General features: G+C 39.8%; 1 protein-coding gene and 1 pseudogene across 1 annotated transcript in view; one reads left to right on the forward strand and one right to left on the reverse strand.

Annotated features, from left to right (window-relative positions):
• P5CS (Delta[1]-pyrroline-5-carboxylate synthase) overlaps positions 1 to 25,364 on the forward strand; it is a 958,896-nt gene that overhangs the window by 783,361 nt on the left and 150,171 nt on the right. The gene's annotated exons all lie outside the window — the stretch shown is intronic.
• On the reverse strand, positions 13,865 to 14,522 carry LOC137252757 (serine incorporator 3 pseudogene; annotated as a pseudogene).

Consider the following 25,364-nt stretch of genomic DNA (forward strand, 5'->3'; position numbering starts at 1 on the left):
GATATCTCGAAAAGGCGTGCACCTATAGAACTAAGGATTACTCCCTTTTAAAATACTCATTACCATCTTTCATTTGATACCCATATCATACAAACACATTCTAGAGTCACCCCTGGCCCACCCTAATGGCGACATTTCGAAAAGGCGTGCACCTATAGAGCTAATGCCCACTCCCTCTTAAAATGCTCAGTAACACCTTTCATTTGATTCCCATATCGTACAACTAGAGACACCCCTGGTCCACCTTTATGGCGATATCTCGAAACGGCGTCCACCTATGGAACTAAGGATCACTGCTTTTCAAAATATTCATTAACAGCTTTCATTTGATACCCATATCGTACAAACATATTCTAGAGTCACCCCAGGTCCACCTTTATGGCGATTTCAAGAAAAGGCGTTCACCTATAGAACTAAAGCCCATTCCCTTTTAAAATACTCATTATCACCTTTCATTTGATACCCATATCGTACAAACACATTCTAGAGTCAGCCCTGGTCCACCTTTATGGCGATATCCCTAAATGGCGTCCATCCATAGAACTATGGCCTACTTTCTCTTAAAATACTCTTTAATACCTTCCATTTGATACCCATGTCATACAACCACATTCCAGGGTTACCCTAGGTTCATTTTCCTACATGGTGATTTTCCTTATTTTGTCTCCATAGCTCTCAACTGAGTATGTAATGTTCGGTTACACCCGAACTTAGCCTTCCTTACTTGTTATTTTTATTATTATATTATTATTATTATATTTTAGTTAAAAAATAATCTATATAAATCCAGTCAATAGGTAACAATGGCTTGCTATTTATTTTCTGTGCCTGGTCTTACAACTTTGAAATAAGTTTCAAATTAACGTATATTTATACTTCCGAGTTTTTGTTTACCTTCAATAAAAATTTGCAACCGAACCATAAGAAGTTAACTTCAAACAAATTTAAAAAAGCTAGAGACTTAGTCTCAATTTTCCAGGCTAAATGGAGAAAAAAAGCTTAATCTGGCCCGAAAAAAGCAAAAATTGCAACATTGTTGAGTATACCTCTGCCTTAGGTACATACATATCGCTCATTTGCTGCAACGTCGTCATAACTCAAAAAACACAATTTTCCAAGAGAGCCATTCAAAGATTTTAACTGCCATATGTTGCGCATATAAAGGCATATTTTCATTTTTATAACACGTGCTAAATTTTTAACTGATCACGAAGATTTTTTTATACAACATTGATGATGATATTCGGGACGTTTATATGTTATTAACTCAAAAGTCATGTTTTTTGAGTTATTATGACGTTGCAGCAAATGAGCGACATTTATATGTAAACTCGTACATACTGCATTGCAGTTGAAGTTTGCCTCTCAGATGATTTTTGATAAATAGCTAATAAGGCAGCTATAATTTAAATGATCTATTGCATTTAATATAAGTATTATTATATATACTTGTACATATGTACGTACATATATATATACGCATATGTAGAACATAAATTGTAAGCGACATGGAACAGGAAGAAGATAAATAAGTTTACATTGAAGTGGTTCGGTCGTTCCTCACATTTTAGGGTACGTACTTGCTAAAAATGATTATGTAAATTTAGTTGGAAAAAAATGTCCATGTGTATCAGTTTAGAAAAATACATCAAGTAGTGATAAAAGTAGCAAAACTTGTGGCGATAGTGCGAAGATAAAACACCACACTTCAACGTCACGTCTCCTGTATTTATTTGAACAAATGTATTAGGATGTGTGTGTACATTGAAATGTAAAAAACTTAGACAACTAGCGATCACAACACGACAACTTGTAACGCAACCGCGAAGGATACCAAAACAAATCCTAGCGCCGCGTCCTGTGTATTATTTTGAAGAAATGTATGTATGTGTTAATGTGTTGGGATATATGTAGAAACAAGTAAGGAAGGCTAAGTTCGGGTGTAACCGAACATTACATACTCAGTTGAGAGCTATGGAGACAAAATAAGGAAAATCACCATGTAGGAAAATGAACCTAGGGTAACCCTGGAATGTGGTTGTATGACATGTGTATCAAATGGAAGGTATTAAAGAGTATTTTAAGAGAGAGTAGGCCATAGTTCTATGGATGGACGCCATTTAGGGATATCGCCATAAAGGTGGACCAGGGCTGACTCTAGAATGTGTTTGTACGATATGGGTATCAAATGAAAGGTGATAATGAGTATTTTAAAAGGAAATGGGCTTTAGTTCTATAGGTGAATGCCTTTTCGAGAAATCCCCATAAAGGTGGACCAGGGGTGACTCTAGAATATGTTTGTACGATATGGGTATCAAATGAAAGCTGTTAATCAGTATTTTGAAAAGGAGTGATCCTTAGTTCCCTAGGTGGACGCCGTTTCGAGATATCGCCATAAAGGTGGACCAGGGGTGTCTCTAGTTGTACGATATGGGAATCAAATGAAAGGTGTTACTGAGCGTTTTAAGAGGGAGTGGGCATTAGGTCTATAGGTGGACGCCTTTTCGAAATGTCGCCATTAGGGTGGGCCAGGGGTGACTCTAGAATGTGTTTGTACGATATGGGTATCAAACGAAAGGTGTTACTGAGCATTTTAAGAGGGAGTGGGCATTACGTCCATAGGTGGACGCCTTTTCGAGATATCGCCATTAGGGTGGGCCAGGGGTGACTCTGGAATGTGTTTGTACGATATGGGTATCAAATGAAAGGTGGTAATGAGTACTTTAAAAGGGAGTAATCCTTAGTTCTATAGGTGGACGCCTTTTCGAGATATCGCCATAAAGGTGGACCAAGGTTGACTCTAGAATGTTTGTACGATATGGGTATCAAACGAAAGGTGTTACTGAGCATTTTAAGAGGGAGTGGGCACTAGGTCTATAGGTGGACGCCTTTTCGAGATATCGCCATTAGGGTGGGCCAGGGGTGACTCTAGAATGTTTGTACGATATGGGTATCAAACGAAAGGTGTTACTGAGCATTTTAAGAGGGAGTGGGCATTAGGTCTATAGGTGGGCGCCTTTTCGAGATATCGCCATTAGGGTGGGCCAGGGTGACTCTAGAATGTGTTTGTACGATATGGGTATCAAATGAAAGGTGGTAATGAGTATTTTAAAAGGGAGTAATCCTCAGTTCTATAGGTGGACGCCTTTTCGAGATATCGCCGCGTGGTTATGGTCGGATTTCGGCCATTTTTTATACCAAGATAAAGTGAGTTCAGATAAGTACGTGGGCTAAGTTTAGTAAAGATATGTCGGTTTTTGCTCAAGTTATTGTGTTAACGGCCGAGCGGAAGGACAGACGGTGGACTGTGTATAAAAACTGGGCGTGGCTTCCACCGATTTCGTCCATTTTCACAGAGAACAGTTAACGTCATAGATATAGTGTTAACTACTTTGTACTCTTTACTTTAACTTTTAAAATAATTTTAATTGAGTTTTCGTGTTAACTTAAAATTTTGAATAACTTCAAAAAAAGAAAATTCTAATTAGTTAGAAAATATCTAAACTCAAAAATAAACAAAATATAAATTTTTAAAAACAAAATCAAAATAAAAGATTTTTTAAATATCAACTTGAATGTTGATATAATAGAATCTATGCTCCTACCAAATTTCAAAAGGATTGGTAAATTTTTGTTCGACTTATGGCATTAAAAGTATTCTAGACACACTAAATGAAAATGGGTGGCGCCACGCCCATTTTGAAATTTTCTTTTATTTTTGTATTTTGTTGCATCATATCATTACTGGAGTTGAATTTTGACTTAATTTACTTATATACAGTAAAGATATTAAATTTTTTGTTAAAATTTGAATTAAAAAAAATTTTTTTTTAAAAAGTGGGCGTGTTCTTCATCCAATTTTGCTAATTTTTATTTAGCACATATATAGTAATAGTAGTAACGTTCCTGCCAAATTTCATCATGATATCTTCAACGACTGCCAAATTACAGCTTGCAAAACTTTTAAATTACCTTCTTGTAAAAGTGGGCGGTGCCACGCCCATTGTCCAAAATCTTACTAATTTTCTATTCTGCGTCATAACGTCAACCCACCTACCAAGTTTCATCGCTTTAACCGCCTTTGGCAATGAATTATCGCATTTTTTCGGTTTTTCGAAATTTTCGATATCGAAAAAGTGGGCGTGGTTATAGTCCGATATCGTTCATTTTAAATAGCGATCTGAGATGAGTGCTCAGGAACCTACATACCAAATTTCATCAAGATACCTCAAAATTTACTCAAGTTATCGTGTTAACGGACGGACGGACGGAGGGACGGACGGACGGACGGACGGACATGGCTCAATCAAATTTTTTTTGGATCCTGAATATTTTGATATATGGGAGTCTATATCTATCTCGATTCCTTTATATATGTACAACCAACCGTTATCCAATCAAACTTAATATACTCTGTGAGCTCTGCTCAACTGAGTATAAAAAATAAGCAATTAGCGATCATAACAAAACTTGTGGCAAGTACGTGAAAAATGTTTTGGTTTTGAAATAATTTTCTTGAATTGAATTCAACAAATTTGTGGAACAATTAGTACGTACGTTATTTTATTTATTTATTTATTAAGCATTTACTTTCTTTGATAAAATCCCGAAATCAGTATCTGCTGAATGGTCATTAATACTCCAAGCTTTAAAATGCCATGAAGTTTTCGATAACAAACATCGTTTGAAGCCTCATTCTCATCAAGTATGGAAGGATGTTTGCAAAAGTTTTTTCAATTCAATTGAAGCCACAAACATTACAATCATACGTTAAAGAAAATCGTGGTCATCTTATGGATAATCTAAAGTCACATTTCAATCTTCCTCAGTGCGACTCAAGCGAGAGAAATGATGATTCATTAGAGCTTGACTCAAGACAAGAATACTTCCCCAAAGATATCAAAATTGGTAAATTGAAGTGCCCTTCACAAAATTACAATCTGGTTTTAAACGCTGATGAGTGGAAAAAAATCTGTCTTACCAACAAAAGGTACAATGAAAAAGGAGCAAATGGAATAGTTTACCAAGTCCTTCAAAGTGGCTAGACCCACATAATATCTAGGGCATTTTATCTCAAGACATTTATTCCATGCGCATTTACGTTCAGCTATGCTAAGGTGTTCCATTCAACAGACGCCGAAGCATATTTGAAAATTCGCGGTTCTTGTAAACAATGTGGAGCGACTTTTGATGCTTTTTGCCTCCAGAAACCTGAAGTCGATGCAGGGATTACACTGAGGTTAAATACTTACGACACAAGTGGTGTACCCCATAGTGCCAAACGTTCTTTGGAAGGTAAAGAGCGATTGGAAACAAGGAAACAGCTGCTCCTTAAAAAACCCCAAATGTGGCGAAACGAACAAGCAGACGACATTTCATTTGGTGACCCAGAACCCCCATACCTGCCCAACAAGCCTGCGATAAGAAAAATAAAAGAAGAAGCAATAAATCGGGAACTGGGTATTGCCGGAAATATAGGAGCTATTCAATCATTGAATAAGCTGAAATACCGAAGCAAATACGGCGGTTTCATTCGAGATTTAGGTTTCGATAAATTCTACGTTTTTTACTGGTCTCCATTGTAGTTACATTTATACAAAGATTTAATTAATATAAAAAGATGATAAAAAAATTTTAATGACTACCTTTATATAAATGGACCAAAAATAGAAAGCAATTTTTCCTTTAATACATTGTCTTGTTGAATTTTGACTAAAAGCTTTAAAAATAGCTCTTGTAAACGAATTTTGGGATTTAAAATTTTAAAGGTGCAGCGCGTGTTTAAATTTTAAATAGTCAATTAGTTTATCCCAAGTACATGGTTTGCCTTAAATTGAAAGATTGCGCTCCACCCCTATTGTTTAGGCAGGATGCCTAACTTTTCCGCCTCTGATTGCGACCCCCCCAATGCAACTCTGCAAATCGATACTCGAATTAATTTGTAACCACCCACACCATCACCGCCACATGCATGTGCATGCAAGTACATGTACGTGTATGTGTGCTTTTTGTCAGCACTCATGCATATGCATGTCGTGGTTGATGTGTGGGTGCCTTTCCCCTCCAAAACGGAGGATTTTGCGGGTCAACGGTTGTGGCTTGCTATACAACCGGCCTCTTTGATTTCAACAGCCAACCAGCTAACATCTGCCGCCAAGGATCTCCACTGTGTTCAAACATATTCAGGTAATATTATACCCACGTTATTTTACTTGTCCCTAATAAAGTTCACCCATTATAACGAGGAAAATCCTCCCGTGTTCTTTTTTATTTCCTTTTGAGTGAATCATCCATTGAGCGAGATCGACCCTTGTGCGCCTACCCACTGCCGGTTTACGACGCACTCAGGCCGAACATTTGGTCCTTCTCACCAGGAATTAGAACAGAGCGCCTATATACAGTCCACATCCACACAAAATCTTCTATATACACGCTTGGTGGTACACTTTGGTGGTAAAATTCTTTTGGTGATATTAAACAGGAGCTGATAAACACGCTTGGTGATAACCTACAATTGGCTAACAACATCTGGGTAAAACACTGCCAGCTAAAGCAATTTTAACATCGCAAGCCAACTTGCCACATCATCACCAGAACAGCAAATCACAAAAAAGGTCACAGTAAGTGCAATATTTCTTGCCACAATTTTTTTGGTTATATAAAAAAAATAAATAAAAAAGAAAATAAAGATTCTCAGTGCCACACGCATAGTGATTTGTTATTAACCGCGAAAAGTGTAAAAAACTTAGTGCCGAAAAGAAAAATAAGTGCATTAACTTCGTTTAAGATTCCTTGTGACTATCTGGCCTGTCCCCCCACCAGCGGTAAGGCTCTCCGGACACAGCACAAGGAAGAGGTGCACATAACCTCACATTCATATTAAAATCTAACGCCACACGGCTGTGGCATTTTTCATTTTCTTTTCAAGCACTTTAATTTTCACTAGTTTAATCGACACAGTTTTTACAACAGTTTCACTGAGTTTTTACACTTTTCGTCGAGTTTTTTATATCAACGCGCGCACTTATTTTTTATAATAAAATTATCGATTGAAGTGGCGAGTGGCCCCCTTTGCTTCAGACAGTACACATTGGTGTTGCTCCCCCTGCTCTCTGTCTTACGGCACAAAAATAATCTGCAAATAGATTAATACACACACCGATACATACATACATATACATATACGTTTGGGTGGCGAGTAGATCTTTGAAAATTTTGTTTGTCCTAAAAAATCAGACGAGTCTGCCAAGTCAGACCTACCTAAATAAATAAAAGCGATCTTTTAAAACATTGTCTCCATTTTTTGTTCAGAGAATTAGCTTGTTTTAGTTGGGCAGGAAAGATTTGTTATAAAATGGAAACATATATCCGATCAGCTGAGTTAATCTCAGATTTTGAACAGCAGCACAGCCTTATTCCAGAGGAAAGCCATAATAAGCACACTCTTGCGATACAGCAAGAAGAGTTGCGCTCCTTATGGAAGAAGGTTAAGTCTGTGTTTGACTCACTGATGGGATCAGAAGATGTCGACGCAAATGATGTGTTGGCCATCCGGAAAAAACAGATCTCTACCTACGCAATATATATGCGGTGCTTATCCACAATATCTGCCGAGGCAGAGAAATTTAAAAAAGTAGAGAATAGTGCTATCTCTGAGCAAGCACCCCCAGCTGCACCTCGCGGGCATAAGATCCGCCTCCCTCCTTGCGACACGGAGATTTTCAAAGGTGACTATTTATCATGGCCAACCTTTCGTGACCTGTTTACTGCTATATACATAAATAATTGCGACCTACAGGGGGTGGAAAAACTATTCCATCTGAACAATAAGACACAGGGCGAGGCCAAAGATATTGTAAAAAAATGCCCTCTAACAAATGATGGGTTCGACATGGCCTGGAAAAACCTATGCGAAAGGTATGAAAACAAGCGTATATTAGTCAACACGCAATTGCAAATTCTTTTTAATTTAAAGAAGGTAGAGAGTGAGTGTGGGAGCGCGTTAAAGAAATTACATAGCGATATAAAAAATTGTCTATCGTCCCTCAAGTGTCACAAAATCGACACATCCAATTAGGATGCCATACTAACTTATTTGTGTTCGACAAAGTTACCGGAAATTACCCTGGCTCTATGGGAACAAAGCATAGACCACAAAATGGACATATCTAAATGGGAAGATATGGACAAATTTCTATCAAATAGGTTTCAGACACTGGAAACAGTGTCTAGCTTCACCGGAACTAACGCCCAAAAGGGACAAAAGCCAGCGAATACTCGGCATACAACCGAAACCCCCATAAAAAGACTTGGTGCCTTCCAAACGAAGGTATCCAAAGCTACCTCAAAATCAACATCAAGGGTTTTTTGCAAAATGTGCAAAGCTGAACACAGGTTACGGAATTGTCCCCGATTCTGTGATCTGACCCCAGTGGAGAGAATCAACTTCATCAAATCCACGGGGGGATGCCTGAACTGTTTATCCCCAGGACACACAGTGACGAGGTGCACCAGTTCGTACAACTGCGCCAAATGCCACTCTCGTCACCACACGCTCCTGCATGCGGATACAGTTCAGCAACCTATGAGGCGCAATCCATTCAAAGACGCGGATAATATTCCGTCGACTTCAGCACAAGCACAAAGAAGACAGGAATCGGGGCAACCAAATTCTTCTGCGAACCAGAATGTAAAATCCTGCCATGCTAATTCCAGCACAGGCGTGCTATTAGGAACTGCTCGCGTACACATTCATCATAATGGTACCGACTTCTCCGCGCGGGCATTAATTGATTCAGGGTCTGGATGCTCTTTCATGACAGAAAGACTAAAACGCAGAATCAATTTGCCGGCAAGGAAAATGCATGCCCAAGTTTCAGGCATCACCAACGCAGTATCTGCTCAAGTTAAAGAGGCATCCACCATCGAGCTACGTTCACCAGTGGACCCATGCTTTAGCTTGACTACTCCTGTTCTAATTTTAGCCAAACTAACTGGGAATCTGCCATCCTGCCATATCGAAACAATGACGATGCAGGCGTTCCCAGACTCAGTTTTGGCAGACAAGAGGTTCTACGTCAATGAAGATGTAGACCTCATACTTGGTGGCGATATATATCCCCAAATTATGTTAAGCGGTCTAAAAAAGAATGTACTTAATACACTTTTGGCCCAAGAGATAGTGTTCGGTTGGATACTAACCGGTCGTATTGAAGCACCGAATCCAGCAAAGAACATAGTGTCGTTTTACAATGAAGTCGCGCTGGACAACCAACTAAAAGCTTTCTGGGAGTTAGAAAATTTGCCAAAAGGCAAAAGCATTAATGCAGAGGACGCATATTGCGAACAGCTGTATAAAGAAACAACAAGAAGAAACGAAGATGGGAGGTATATAGTATCCCTCCCATTCAAGCAAGGCTACTCAGAAGAGCTGAGTTTAGGAGGATCCCTTAAGCGCGCATTCTCACAATATTACCGAAACGAGTCCCGGTTAATAAAAAATCCGGACTTAGGGAAAGAATATATTAGGGTACTCTCAGAATACGAGACTCTGGGACATATGGAAAAAATCAGCAGTGGCGTCGCAGCAGATGAAACAAATAATTACTTTCTGCCACACCACGCCGTTGTCAAAGCAGAAAGTATAACGACGAAGGTCCGAGTCGTTTTCAATGCCTCAAGCCCGACGGCTAATGGCAGCAGTCTAAACGACATTCTCCTACCTGGTCCAATACTACAAGCAGATCTCCCAATTCTTATTCTGCGTTGGAGACTCTATCGATATGTCTTCAATAGCGATATAGAAAAAATGTATAGGCAAATTTGGATGGATGCCAACCATACCAAATTTCAGAGGATTGTTTTCCGAAAAGACATTAGTGAACCAATAGGCCTCTACGAGTTAAAGACTGTGACGTTCGGAGTTAACTGCGCTCCATACCTGGCCATTAGAACGCGTCTACAGCTAGCGGACGGTGTGGAAAATTCCCATCCAACAGCATCGAGCATCCTGCGAGAATGCATGTATGTAGACGACGTATTAGCGGGAGGACACACCATCGCATCGACCATTAAGGCAAGGGATGAAATACGACAGGCACTACAGTCAGCTGGTTTTCCACTTCGGAAATGGACATCAAACTCGGAGGCAGTTCTAAAAGACATCCCGAAAACTGATCGACTAAGCGAAGACTTTCTGGCGTTCGAAGACACCAGCACCGTGAAGGCATTGGGCATAAGATGGAATGCGCACTCCGATCTCTTTTATTTTAAAGCAGGACCACTGGAGGTTCCAGAAAAACTAACTAAGCGAGAAATATTGTCAGCCATCGCCAAGCTGTTCGACCCATTAGGGTGGCTCGCTCCAATGGTCATAGTGGCGAAAATATTAATGCAGAATATTTGGTTAGAAGGCACCGGATGGGATGAGCCTGTCTCACCAAATACATTAGAACGGTGGAAAACCTTCACCCAACACTATGGCGAAATAGATAACATACGGATACCGCGGTGGGTAAATTTTTCCCCGGAAGGCGAAATAGAAATCCACGGTTTCTGTTACGCTTCCGAGAAAGCATATGCCGCAGCGATATATATGCGCGTAAAAAGAGACGATCAGGTTTTCATACACTTACTCTTAGCAAAAACCAGAGTAGCTCCAGTGAAAACCATCTCGCTACCACGTTTAGAACTCTGCGGCGCCGTGCTTCTCGCAGAAATGATGGAATCAATATTCCGAAATATTCATTTGGGACCAGTAAAAGTTCACCTCTGGACGGATTCAACCATCGTACTCGCATGGATACGCAAGCCGCCCTATACTTGGTCAACCTTCGTCGCACATCGAATCACCAAGATCCTCGATATGGTCGGTAATAAGGACTGGCTTCACGTTGACTCGGAATCTAACCCAGCGGACTTAGGGAGCAGAGGACTACTAGCGTCAGATTTGGTCAACAATTCGTTGTGGTGGCAGGGACCTTCTTGGCTGCAAGAAGACAATTCCCACTGGCCAGCACAAGACACCGAATACAACACGTCAATTGAGGAAAAGCGGATAAAGGTTCATGCAGCGTCAGTAAACAACAACCCTAACATCCTTGATAGGTTCTCCGACCTTTCAAGGGCGCTGCGGGTTATATCTTACATTTTTCGATTTGCCCGCAGAACACATCCCAAAACTAGAGTTTCCTTCAATAGGCAGTCTCATACAATCGCACCTGATGAAATCGAAACTACGTCACAACGATTGATAGCTATATGCCAAAGGAAATATTATCAAGCAGAGTATGCCAACTTGAAGTCGGGGAAACCAATTCATGGAAAGAGTGAAATTTTACCCTTAAACCCATTTGTCGATTCTGATGGTATAATCAGAACTGGTGGTAGGATTGACGCATCCAAATATATGCCCTACAACGAACGACACCCAATTATCCTGCCGTACACTTGTAGGCTATCCAGACTCCTAGTTGAGTTTATACATAAGATCTCCCTCCATGGAGAAAACCAGCTGATGCTGCGCTTTATTCGCACTCAGTACTGAATACCGCGTGTTAAAACCATGATTAGGTCTGTCATCCACAAATGTAAAGTGTGTACTATTTACAAGAAGCGGGCACAAACTCAACTCATGGGCATCCTTCCCAAGGAGCGCACCACTTTTGCCAGGGCCTTCACAAATACAGGGGTAGATTTCGCCGGACCTTTTGACATAAAGTCCTACCGAGGGAGAGGGTGTCGGACCTCAAAGGGATATGTATGTTTGTTCGTCTGCTTTTCAACGAAAGCTATTCATCTTGAAGCGACAAACGACCTTAGTACCGGGTCCTTCTTGGCTGCCTTTTCCAGATTTGTATCCAGACGAGGATGCCCAAAAAACGTCTACTCCGACAACGGTACAAACTTTGTCGGAGCCTCACGATCCTTACGATCGGAGTTCAAGGCATTTCTTCGGGAAGCGAGGGACGATACCATGAATAAATATAGCCACCAAACTCTCGCATGGCATTTCCTACCCCCAGGTGCTCCTCACATGGGAGGCAGGGGTAAAAAGTTTTAAAACCAATTATAAAAAAATCGCGTCCGACCATAAATATACCTTCGAGGAGTTTACGACCCTGTTATGCCGAATAGAGGCATGTCTTAACTCTAGACCACTGAGTCCCTCATCAAATGAACCTTCCGACCTGGAGCCGCTTACTCCAGGCCATTTTCTCGTGGGTGGGCATCTGTTAGCTCCACCCCAACTTGACTGTGACGAGAATCCTGCCTCGTCTTCGTGTCTCTCTATCCCTAAGCTTGTGTTTCTCCCGAGCCATATATTATCATCAACCCCCCGGTCTCGTGAGGGTGCGAGTCTACCGGAGGGGAAACCTAAGGCGTACTACGCGATGGCAATGGGGAAAGGGAGCGCGGGACATAAAGACGCGTTCAACCACGCGCCGTGATGCCCCGCTATCCCTAAGCTTGCGTCGCTCCCGAGGCCCTAATTATAATCAACCACCCCGGTCTCGTGATGGTGCGAGTCTACCGGAGGGCGATCCTACATCTTATCTTTCTTTTTTTCTCACCCCCGGTCTCGTACCGAGTCTGCCGGAGGGGGAATCCTACACCTAGCTACTTGTGGGCAATGGGGAAAGGGAGCTAGAGACACGAGGACGCATGGGAGCTTACCAAAAGCTCGCAAAACTAAAAGCAAAACTGCGGCTTCATAATAATACTAACCGGGGGCCCCTGAAAAAAAACCCCCCAAATTCACTCGCTCACCCAGAGCGAGGACACCAGAAAACATCCCATTCACTCGTTATCCCATAACGAGGACGTCATAAAAGCCTATCGCAGAAGGGCAAACCGATCTGCCACAGAACCTAAAGGCTTTCAGCCCATCATCTTTAAATTTCCAACAAATCAAACCCAGCTCTCGTTCCCCTGAACGAGGCCAACATACCCCAACGCAATTGTAAAATTCCTCAATGTTTTCGCGTGTTTGCTATAAATGCCACATTGCGCCCGGAACCGCTCGTGCTTAAATGTATAGTTTCTTTTCCACCTAAATGAATACACAAACGTATTTGTATTTGTTAACAACAATTAAATAAAATGAAATACATTTGTATACTGAGCCATTTTATCTGGGTACTTTGAGATAAATTCACGTCTAATTAAGTTGGTATTCATAACGGGATTCTAGCGTAATTTTTTATAATCACCAACCATTTAGACAAAAACTGATGTGCAGATACGGTTTAAAAACAAGCTACATAAATATCTAAGACGCTCAGCCATATTTGTATCCAAATTAAGTAATTGTTGGTGACCAAGTCACGTCACATGCATATCTGCTAATAATTTTTTTTACCATGCATCGCAGAACTCTTAGCATGTTACATTAAACCAGCCAAGAACAAGTTTTAATAGTCATTAGTACAACACGTTAATTTAAAATAATTTTACCAACTTTTTTTTTGTTTTCGATTTCAACGGACCTTAAAATATTTTCCAGTAAAAGGCTCGACCCCAATTATGGCAAGATTTGCTAAAATATTATACACACCAGTAGCACATTGAAGTGGGACGGTGTAGCTTGAAACAATGATTCACAACGACCTTTAAGGTCGAAACATGATGACAGGACCATCGTCAGTCATTATAGTCGAACACATGATGGCACGTTATATAAGCAATGAAGATTAATGAAATAGTGGCACATTAGCGGTGCAACCCCCCCCCCCCCCCCCCGCAAACATCAAGCGCTGTTTTTTTAAGACAAGTACAGATGGATAGTTATACATAAATAAATACAGAGCTCATCTAACATTTAATTAATGTTTTTCTCTACTTTACGTGCTCTTCATCTCACTCTTTAACTAAAATCACAATTCGTTAATATCATTGGTCCAACCATATATAGTGATTCCAAGCCAACTGGATATTATTTTAATCCACATCGAAGCAGCATTAGCATTGAATAGCTCGATATCTGAATTGGGTTTATACCATTTGGTAAGCGTCATCATGACATATAAGGAAGCGCAAACAAAAACAATATGAAACATGGACCAAGAATACGTAACCCCTTCGGTTTCGTTATCACTTACACCTTTCTCTGCACCAGCTTCTGCATCTGAGAGAGCTTCTGTTGAAAGACGCCGTTCACCATCATTATTAGTTTTTGACACTTCAACTGCTGAGCTAATGCAATTATATAGAAGGCAGAATAACCAAGCTATCAATCCAATTATAGTTGTCGTGATCGGATTGCAGTCTTTTTCTGGGTCGTTGGCAACAACAGACCAAGTCAAGTAAACAGTGTAGATAGTAACCAGTGAGCTTTGCAATAAACCCGACTGAGGCAAACGATCCTGTAAAGCGGGCATTACAGAAAGAATGCTTACTACGAAACACAGAACGAGATTGCAGGAAATAAAGAATTTGTTAAGACCGCAACCGCCGGAATGAGTAAAGTAGATATATAATAAAGAAATGCCATCAGCGTAAAGAAACAGGCCAAACCGAAACATAAACGATATACAGCGTATTCACAATCAATTTATATACTACCAGTTTAAGAAAGAGCTTTGGCGCTTGAGTGTGTCCTGTAGTCCGGACGGAAGTGCTATGGCGCCTGAAACTGTACCCACCAATAGCATGAAAGCGTACATGAAACGCGACGAAGTGGAGCTTGCATGTTTGGCAAGCACTGCAGCAGCAGCTTGCCACGGTGCCTGTGCAACACAAAGCACTCTATACAACGAATATTGCAGATTATTGATTTTTAAAAATTCAATACATTCGAACATATTTGAATTATCCCTTTTTCAATTGCTTACGCATGAAGTGAGTTTATTAATTGGGAGTTCAGTCGAAAATCGATAACATTATCACCCTTACAAAAATGAAACTTACCTACCAAATCTTATTTTTTCTTTGAATTGCATTTCCCATTCTCGAACAGAATCCATTTCCATGGCACTTAGATCACTTAAATCGTCATAATCTTCCTTATTATTGGGCTCAACATTGAATGTTGCCAAATTTCGGGATGCATCTCGACCAGCAAACAATCGCATATAGACCGCCTCGACCAGAGAAACGTTTGCCTTTGTGACGTCATATACACTTCCATTCACAGCCATTAGAATACGTCAATCAGAATTATTTCTATCGCCTCACTCGCTTTTATTAAACTGCTTGTTGAATTTTTTTTTTAAGAAAATGACAGAAATTTCAATGCGCTCTTCCTACAATAAGTAAAAAATAATGCGTATCGACAAGTGTTTTTGTTGATGATGGTGAAACAACATTCTAACCTTTTATTTTCCTTGATTCAATTTAATTTATTCGAAAACGAGGCACCACAAGAACAACCTTGCTTCGACTGTGGAATGTAAAACGTTACGTGTCCACGAATTGGACACATCATGCACTCAGGCCGATTAGCTGGGTAAGCCCTGTAGTGGAAATGGCCTTGTTGGCTTTTCGTGTAGTGTTGCAGCCGGTGATACATGTTGTAAATGTCGTAAAAAATAATAGAAATGTTGGCTAAATTACGAACAAAAAAGGTGATAAATGCTGGAAGAACAAACCACACTCTATGGCGAACACGGCGTAATATGACGTAACCACGTCAACATCAAACTAATAAAATAAAGCAATAACAATTTGTAATTATTCAAGAAAACAAGCGCAAATGGAAAGGGGCTGAGCGATATTGACAGTACCTCCCAGAACCAAAAAAAGACTACCTACCAACAGCACAAAGAAAGTACAAAAAAAAAAAAAACAACAATAAGACAATTATGACCAAATTAATATGCGTCGATTTCGTGATTGGTACGCAAATTGCTGATTGTTTGTTGTTGCTATTATGCTGCAACCAGCAATTATGCAAATTTCCACAGTCAAAATGCCGTTCGGAGTCAGCATAAAACATATACATTGGTCCCGTCCCGACAGGAAGGTGGGAAAAATAGAAAAGCAAGAAGAGAAGCTCAGCCTGAGTCTCTTCGGAAATAAATGGAATCGGCGGCCACCGTGCTGTGGTGGATGCGTGCTCCACCTACCACACCGAAGATCCAGGGTTCACACCACGGGCAAAGCAACATTAAAACTTTAGAAACAAGTTTTTTAGTTTAGAAAAAAATTTCCTAAGCGAGGTCGCACCTCAAGCATTTTAGGAGATTATTGGGTTCCTAGCCAAGCTTATAGGCTTTATCAAATGAAGAACAATGTACAAGTTTGACGACACGTGGCTGCAGAAACAAAAGATAATTTCACATTCTTCTATCTTTCATTCCTTAGAAGTAATAAAAAACACACAAAAAATATACGTTGTCAGCGCGTTGACGTCAGCTGCTTATCCATAAAACCAAAAATGATTGATAGCTGAGATATGGTAAATTTTCAATTTGTTTTGTTAATCTAACTTTTCGTTATGTTATATTAGAGTACTTAAGTCAAGTTAGGTTAAAGCAATTATGCAATGAAGGATCAATTTTGGTAACATTAAAATTAAAATTTAGTTCACGAAGTAAAGATTTTAAGGCGAGATGACATTCCAGCAGAAGCAATTAAAGAATGCTGTATATCTCTAAAGGACAGACTGTTTCACGAACCATGAAAAAGTCGGAAGCTTTTGTTAACTGGTAAGGGCATAGAAGACCAGAACTTGCCACCAGCCTATCGACCGCTATGCATCCATCCACGACACAGCCGAAAACCTTTTTGAAAGGCTCATTAAACTACGTATCGCAGACGCCGTAGCACAGGCATAGCTTTAGGCCCAGCAAATGCACTTTAGGCGCAATTGAAGACTTCCTTACAAGCGTAAAAATATCGCAGCGAGGTAATGCGTGGTGTCCGCCTTGCAACATTCGACGTAAGAAGCACTTTCAACAGCGCCAGATGGGTAGACATGCCAGCCGATTTGGAGCAGCGATTCCAAATACCATGCCACCTACAATGCGTCATCAGAAGTACCTCAGTGATCGTATCGTTACATATCAAACCTCAGCGTATCATGAAAGTCATATGCAGAGCAGCAGAGGAATAAATTCTTGCCCATGAACTGTGGAACGCCAGTTACGGTGAAATTTTCAATTTTGAAATGCTTTATTCATGATTCATTTTTCGTTGGACACGCAGACGACTTTGCTGCATTCATAACGCCCAAGAAACACAGAACTTAGCAACGCATAATACAGCCACCCAATTTGTAGCTGTGAACCTGAAATGAAATAAAAGAATAAAAAATTAGGAAAATTTATAAAAGTATAAAAAGGGAACGAAACATCAAACCCATCAGCTCTCCCGGGTCTCCATCACCAGTCACCTGAAAAATAAAGAAAATGAATTAAAAATCTGAAATAACATAAAAATATTTATTTCAGTAAAATTATTGCAAAATATTTTACCACTTACCTTTTTGTCCAGCAACGCGTAAATTCCACATGAATTGAAGCAAAAACGGTAAAAAAAATCTTTCGATTCATTTTTGTTTTTGCTTCATTCTCTAAGCTGGAGACATTGGTGCTTTATCGGTAACCGTATCGGTAACCTTTTAACAGCTGATTCGACCAACCTTATGAGAACCAATGCAATCGATTATTGGTGCCGCTAAGGTCGTAACCGTATCGTAGCCAACCAATTGGGTTTTGGTTTACCGTCGTAACGATAAACAGCTGATTACGTTAGGGATACGGATACAGCGATACGACATACGGCACCAATGACTCCAGCTCTATACTGGAATGTTCAACCAACGTATGTATGTATGTATGATACATACAAGAAAACGAGAAACGACAGAGTTGCCATGTTACCCAACTCGACCACCCAATGGTGCGTTTCTTGTTTGCTAAGAGTAGAGAAGACAACACAAGGTTAAATCACAAGAGCTCCCCCCCCCCCCCCCCCCCCCAACCTAACTAATCAGGCCGAAATCATATGAAGGATAATATAAATCCATTTATTATTTTTTTTCTTTTCAACAAATATTAAATTAAATTACTTCACAGCCGTAACTGAGTGGCACAGAAACCCACTTCAGTGGCGAAGACGGCGATGCACGGAGAGCGCTGCGGACGACACACACCGCTTGGGGCAACTCCAACACCTATACGGGTAAAATTGCATATGCCCATTTAGATGGGCAATCAAGCCTCCAAACGACCGAAGATGCCGTTGGCACACACGACATCGATACCCCCCCTGAGGTGTTGGACCCTGTGCTGGCTGCGGCTCCCACAACACGTTCTCGTGCGCCTTATGGAACTTGGCGTACCAGGCGGTGGTGCTCCCGCGTAGCTTAACCACCAGAGGCGTCTGCAGGGCCCGGAGCACACAGGACCTAACTTGTCGCAACACCTCCTCCACCGCCTGCTGCACCAACTCGTCCGGCGCGTGGCGGATATAGGAGCCCCTCCGCCGCTCCGGGTATTGGACATCCGCCACCACCTGGATTGGCTCCTCTTCCCCAGTCTCCAAACACAATAGAAGCAGTTGCATCGGTTCCATCTGAAACGAAAAGGAAAAAAAAAATCCATTATAGAAAAAAATTATCAAAAAATCCGTTAGGAATTTGTCATACTTACGTTTTACCAGCTTGAAAATCCTTTTCCAAATAACAATGTGGTGAGGGTAATTTATCCACCACAATCCTACATTAAGGTATCCTGGAAAACTCCTGTTACGGGAAAACAACTGGATGGCAACCCGCAACATACCAACGGCAGCCTCATTAGTGCTGTCATATTAAGAAAGAAAAAAAAGCGGATACCGATAACTACACCAAAGCAGTACCGAAAAACCGCAAAACATCAGAATCGGTACTGACGTGTTTTTGCCGAATATAGGCATCTACTGCGGTACCAAGCAGTCATACACAACAAAGGAACTCAAAAAAAGGGGAGGACAAAACACAGAAAACAACCTTTCCTCGCAAAAAATTCACATTTTTTTTACAAAGAAATTTTTTTTGTTGTTTTTTTTACCCTTTCCGTTTTTTTGGACACTGTTTTCTGGCGGGGGGGCAGGACTTGTTGTTTTTCAACAACAAACATCACAAACAGTCATTATAAGGGCTCGGTACAAAACAATCCGAGTCCCGAAATAAAACAATCCCGACACGACAAAATCCCGAAATGGGAAAAGTCAACTGTTTCTATCGGCCTAGTGTGTGTATATATATGTATATATATACTCGCACACCACAAATTCACCATACCAGCTGTCAGCTAACCAAGAAATACACGACAGGGTTGCATGCAATCTCAGAATGGTACGTGCAGATAGAACTCGTCGCGGAGAACGCATCGCCAATCCGGATGCAAGCACCGGCAGTTGGTACACTTTCAAGTTTAATTACGATTTTCGCTATTCATCATGTGCTGTCGCACAAAATTAAATCCATACCTTCGTGAGCCTCTCCGCTTCGATTTAAACTCGGTTTATTCACCTACTTTAACGTACGTTTGTTAATAAAATAACACGCGTATCACGAAAACAAGTAATTTTGCGCGGGTGGCTTGGAATCACGTCCGCTACAACCTCCCACACACCGCAATCTTGCTGGTTATGTTGAAATATATAAGCTGCTCGAAATCACAGCACTAACTACTTTGCAAAAACGCTCTCGTCACTCCACGTCATTTGACTAGTCATTTTACGGTGACAGGTTATATTCGTAGTCACATTTGCATGGGCGTGGGTAGGTTTGTGACCAGGTGTTTTGTAGGGTAATAATATAATACACAACTGACGAAATACATGCGCTGCAGCGAAAACGCGCATCACCCAACCAACCTCACGGCCACTCGCCCTGGCACATGCATAAAATGCTACAGCCGCCCTGAGAGCGACACGACACGTTATACGCTGGAACGGAGACCTCGGCCTCTTCGTCCAGCCCAGAAAAACCTCAAAACCCTCGAGTCTGGAACGGAGACCTCGGCCTCTTCTACCAACCAACAAAAAAAAACCGCAAATCTGGAATGGAGACCTCGGCCTCTCCATCCGGAACGACAAAAAACAACCAAAGAATAACAAAAATGGTGCCACTCTGGAACGGAGACCTCGGCCTCTTCGTCCAGCCTTACTGGCCATCGACAATACACATATTACATTCTGAATTTCTATATTTAAGAATTATGTATAATTCAATGGCAAGAAATATTCACTTCACTGTTCATAACCGCTAATTCTTTCATCTTAGCTCAGGTGGCATGCTAAGCAAGTCGAAAAGGATTCCCGGCCATTTTGCGTCGCAGACGAACTCTTCATTTAGATTAAGTTTAGTGTGTAAGTCTTATATTAATTTTTTTTCGTTTCAGCGGAGGTCATTGGCGAAAAACGATGTTGCGTATCGCAAGGCGGGCCGGCATGTTTAGGCAGGATGCCTAACTTTTCCGCCTCTGATTGCGACCCCCCCAATGCAACTCTGCAAATCGATACTCGATACTCGAATTAATTTGTAACCACCCACACCATCACCGCCACATGCATGTGCATGCAAGTACATGTACGTGTATGTGTGCTTTTTGTCAGCACTCATGCATATGCATGTCGTGGTTGATGTGTGGGTGCCTTTCCCCTCCAATACGGAGGATTTTGCGGGTCAACGGTTGTGGCTTGCTATACAACCGGCCTCTTTGATTTCAACAGCCAACTAGCTAACATCTGCCGCCAAGGATCTCCACTGTGTTCAAACATATTCAGGTAATATTATACCCACGTTATTTTACTTGTCCCTAATAAAGTTCACCCATTATAACGAGGAAAATCCTCCCGTGTTCTTCTTTATTTCCTTTTGAGTGAATCATCCATTGAGCGAGATCGACCCTTGTGCGCCTACCCACTGCCGGTTTACGACGCACTCAGGCCGAACACCTATAGTTTTAAATCCCAAAATTCTTTTACAAGAGCTATTGTTAAAGCTTTTAGTCAAAATTCAACAACAATATGTCTGTATTAAAGGAAAAATTGCCTTCTATTTTTTGGTCCATTTATATAAGGTAGTCCTTAAAATTTTTTTATCATCTTTTTATTTTCAATTTTTTAGTACTGCCTACAAAAAGGCAATTGAAACTTTGATTAGTAATTTAAATAATTCCTAAGTGAAAATTCCTATTTTTATTTATTTGTTGAAAATAGCAAGATTTAAGATAGTTAGTGGAATTTTCGCAACACTGGCGAAAACAACATAATTCCACCTCGCATCATAACAAGAGCATTTCACCTCGTTTGTCAGCTACTTAATTTGCACAGCTGAAAATCGAGGTGAAATTCGCATACGCCTGAAAGTCTAAAAGAATCGTGGTAAAAATCGCGTACGCCTAAAAGTATGCAAGGACGTGCAATGAGTTGGGCTTTCTACGAGGTGGAATTCTACAACACCTGCAACACTCAGGAGGCTAGCCATTAAGGTATAGCTTAATTTTCTAAATAGTTCGACTTGTGCGTTACGTAGCTCAATTTTTTTTATCAAACATTGCACTGTTACCGAGTTTTAAACTATATTTCAGGTTTTCCTAATATCTCGACCCATGCGCACCTAGAGGAATTTTTTTGATAAAATATTGCATTGTCACCGAGTTTTGACTTACGGCTCAAGTTTCATATCTCCAGCTCATCGGGAAGTTACTCGAAAATCGATCGCAATATTGCCACCTTGCGGAACTTTGTTTTCTATAAGTTGTATTGTCACCAGGCCTCTAACTAAGTGCCAAGTTTCAAATCTCTAGGTAACCGGGAAGTTAGTTAAAAATGGAAGAGAAACTCGACATTAATCTCTTCGGCGGTAATCGCGTCTTACATGTATTTATTTTATTTATACTAAGCACTCTCTTTTTGAGCATCATCGATTTCAATTCCATTTCGTTCCGATCGGATTTAAGATAGGTTTGAGAATATGTTTCCTTAAGAACTAGCAAAGATTTCATAAGTGATTTATTTATAGAGATGGCGCCTTGTGTATGTGTAAATAATGATTGATTTATTTACGTGCTTAGTATCGGATTTGGGATGCATAATTAATAATTAATTAATAACGGTAATCCATAACGTTATAAACTAATCGAGATAGATATAGACTTCTATATGTGAAAATGATCTGGGCGAAAAAAGAAATTCATTTAGCCATGTCCGTCCGTCCGTAAACACGATAACTTGAGTAAATTTTGAGGTATCTTTATGAAATTTGGCATATAGATTCCTGGGCGCTCATCTCAGATCGCTATTTAAAATGAACGAAATCGGACTAGAACCACGCCCACTTTTTCGATATCGAAAAACCGAAAAAGTGCGATAATTCATTACCAAAGACGGATAAAGCGATGAAATTTGGTAGGTGCGTTGACCTTATGACGCAAAATGGAAAACTAGTAAAATGTTGGACAATGGGCGTGGCACTGCACACTTTTAAAAGAAGGGAATTTAAAAGTTTTGCAAGCTTTAGTTGGACAGTCGTTGAAGATATCATGATGAAATTTGGCAGGCACGTTACTCCTATTACTATATGTGTTCTAAATAAAAATTAGCAAAATCGGATGACGAACACGCCCACTTTAAAAAAGAAAATATTAAGTTAAATTTAATGTTATATCTTTACAGTATATAAGTAAATTATGTCAACATTCAACTCCAGTAATGATATTGTGCAACAAAATACAAAAATGAAAGAAAATTTCAAAATGGGCGTGGCTTCACCCTTTTTCATTTAATTCGTCTAGAATACTTTTAATGCCATAAGTCGAACAAAAATTTACCAATCTTTGTGAAATTTGGCAGGGGCATAGATTCTATGACGGTAACTGACTTCTGTGAAAATGGGCGAAATCGGTTGAAGCCACGCCCAGTTTTTATACACAGTCGACCTTCTGTCCTTCCGATCGGCCGTTAACACGATAACTTGAGCAAAAATCGATATATCTTTACTAAACTTAGTTCACTTACTTACCTGAACTCACTTTATCTTGGTATAAAAAATGGCCGAAATCCGACTATGACCACGCCCAATTTTCCGATATCGAAAATTACGAAAAATGAAAAAAATTTCATAAATCTATACCAAATATGAAAAAAGAGATGAAACATGGCAATTGGATTGGTTTATTGACGCAAAATATAACTTTAGAAAAAACTTTGTAAAATGGGTATGACACCTACTATATTAAGTAGAAGAAAATGAAAAAGTTTTGCAGGGCGAAATCAAAAGCCCTTGTAATCTTGGCAGGAATACTGTTCTTGGTATTACATATATAAATAAATTAGCAGTACCCGACAGATGATGATTTGGCTCACCCTGGTCGACATTTTCATCGATATCCCGAAAACGTCTTCACATATACAACTAAGGGCCACTCCCTTTTAAAACCCTCATTAATACCTTTAATTTTATACCCATATCGTACAAACACATTCTAGAGTCACCCCTGGTCGACCCTTATGGCGATATCTCGAAAAGGCGTCCACCTATAGAACTAAGGCCCACTACGTTTTAAAATACTCTTTAACACTTTCATTTGATACCCATATCGTACAAATGCATTCTAGTCACCCCTGGTACACCTTTATGGTGATACCTCGAAAAGGCGTCCACCAATAGAACTAAGGCCCACTCCCTTTTAAAATACCCATTAACACCTTTCATTTGATAACCATATCGTACAAACACATTCTAGGTCTACCTTTATGGCGATATCCCGAAAAGGCGTCCACCTATAGAACTAAGGCCCACTCCCTTTTAAAATACTCATTAACACCTTTCATAGGAGAGCTGAAAAAAAACCAACAGGGCGAAACTATTTTCAGAAAAAAAATGCCATAAGTCTTGGTCTTCTGTGGTAATATAATAAATTGGAAAGATTTGTTTGACTGGAATATGCTCTGAAACTAATGTACTGATTTTATAAAATTTAAGATGTTTAATAAAAAACATTCTTTCTTGCGGGGTACTCCTGGATGAGTTTTAGAGATATGGTTATAAAAGGGGACGGTTTTTATTATATTAACTTTTTATCAGGACATTGTATTGGGTGACTAAGGTTTCGAGATATACATCAAAACCTGTACCCGGATAACGCTAAGATGGGTTTGTACAATAAGACTATCAACTCGAAGCTGTTGTTGTGCTTATCAACCCCTTTCCGGGATATATAACTAGATATGGCCCAGGGGTAGCTCTACAGGTAAAGATAATTTCGTGCAGGACAATATGAAGTTATAATTAGAATTTAGACGAAAAAAGAATAGGCTTACCAATGTTTTTCCTCGAGAATATTTTAATTTTTTTATAATTTTCTAATCAATTGTAATAAAAATATAGTTTCAGCTTAAATGGAAACATAGTAGGCCTAGCAGCGGTTGTGTGCGATCATTATTAAATCACAAGCACAAGAGGTTTGCCCGGCTGCCACAATCTTTACAACTGCAGTCATTTTGCTCCCAAACTGAATTGACATCTTCAAGCTGTGTTGTTTCTTCATAAATCTAAGAAAAATGTTAGTAGTAGAAATAGGAGGCAAACCATTTATACATAATTGCCCCATACGGGCTGAAGTGCATAATTCCTTAGTATTATTTTTTCGATTCTATGGTAAATTTAGTAAATATGCCTGCATCGGAACATAGAAGATTTGTATGAAAACTTAACCTACTAATATACGAAATATAAACCGAAATTTAAATTTATATTTCAAGGTCAAAAACAGGACTCGTTTAAAACTAGCATTACAAGTATTAGAAATGCCATAACGAAATGTTTTACTCATTGAGTGTGTTAACTTTTTCATTCCGTGTTTTCGACACATTCGTCTCCATTTAGGTATTTATGGAATCATTTTTATGTTTGGAATATTATTTACATATATACTCATTTGGAACATTCAAACCTTGACGTAGTATTAAACGAACGTGTTTTGAGTATTCCAAATTATTGGTTTATCCAGAAGAACGATTACATGAATACTTGAACAAATAAGCAAATAATTTCTGTGTAGCAAAAAAGTACATAACTTAACTGTTCTGTCAAGGCCGGAATATGAAATTCCTTTCAGCCCTTTTTATTTTTTTTTTTTTTTTTGTGAGTTCATTGCAACTGCTGAGTGAAGAATCCTCTGTCGGCTACCGGTTCGAAATCGCCCTATCTCAAAATATTTTTCAAAAATTACCCATTTCAGGATCTGTCTCAAAAGTGCCCCATATCAGAATTAGGTTGAGGAACATCTTAAATGTTGTTTTTCATAAACGCCCTATCTTCTGTCAAAATGTTTTGAATTTGTACTCAGATAGGGAGTTTTGAAATAAATTTTGAGATAGTTGGGAAATTCACAAGAGTGTCGTATTGATATAAAAATTTAATATTTGAG

The sequence above is a fragment of the Eurosta solidaginis genome, chromosome 5 (assembly GCF_040869045.1).
Source record: "Eurosta solidaginis isolate ZX-2024a chromosome 5, ASM4086904v1, whole genome shotgun sequence".
In the NCBI taxonomy this organism is placed as follows: Eukaryota; Metazoa; Arthropoda; class Insecta; order Diptera; family Tephritidae; genus Eurosta; species Eurosta solidaginis.